The 917-nt window shown below is 28.6% G+C and overlaps 1 long non-coding RNA gene across 2 annotated transcripts in view; it reads right to left on the reverse strand.

Annotated features, from left to right (window-relative positions):
• LOC117124739 overlaps positions 1-917 on the reverse strand; it is a 9669-nt gene that overhangs the window by 1225 nt on the left and 7527 nt on the right. The window lies entirely within an intron of this gene.

Genomic DNA, 917 nt, shown 5'->3' on the forward strand with positions numbered 1-917 from the left:
AAAAATGTGACATGCATTTTTATTGGGTCAAATTCTGTACCGCCACCAGTTAAAACAAATTTAATTTTTTCTAGACGCTTTACTATGATTTGATTTTCATTACATTTTGCTATTATATGATTTTACATATGTAATTTATGATTTAGGTTTGAAAAATAACTTTGTCAAATTAAAATTAATTTTAAACCCATTTTATTATTTTCCGTCCCGCCACTTATTAAGAATTCCGTACCACCATTATTCCGTACCACCATTATGAAGTATAATTTGTTTTTAAAAGTGTTTGCATCGATTCCATTTCAATACTTCTTAACAATATTATGATTATAAAAGTGTAATTTATGATTTTGGCTTAAAAAGTAATTTTGGAAAATTTTAATTTTAAACTAAAATAATTATTTAATTCCGTCAAACCACCTTTTGGAATTCCGTCCCGCCACCATAAGAACATTGAAAGCTACATGATACTGCCATGATTATAGAGTTCTTTAGTACTATAACACTGCCATTTCTGCCAAAATGTGCAGGGGGTATAAATTACCCCTTAAAATACAGACCTACAGTATCAGTGTATTTCTCCAAATCTTTAATGTCTTTACCTTGTTAAAATCTTCCATACACCTATGGCATGAAGTATCAGCAATGTTAATATTCTTTTCAATTTTACAGATAAAAACTTTATTTTAAAGAAAGCATCGAATTTGGGGTAATTTTAAAAATTTCCGTCCCGCCAATTCCTATCCCGCTACCCTGACCATTTAATTTAATTTTATTTTATTCTGCTCAGCGAAACATTTAAATTTATTGATATAGCCTATGGTGATGAAGCATTAGTTGCTACTCAAAAGTATGTATTTAAATTTACAGTACAATTTTAAAGTTTGAATTAATTGAGAAGATAACATGTTGTCTCATTT

This window comes from Anneissia japonica, unplaced genomic scaffold, assembly GCF_011630105.1.
Source record: "Anneissia japonica isolate Jap-2015-1 unplaced genomic scaffold, ASM1163010v1 scaffold2950_len93424_cov113, whole genome shotgun sequence".
NCBI classification, from domain to species: domain Eukaryota; kingdom Metazoa; phylum Echinodermata; class Crinoidea; order Comatulida; family Comatulidae; genus Anneissia; species Anneissia japonica.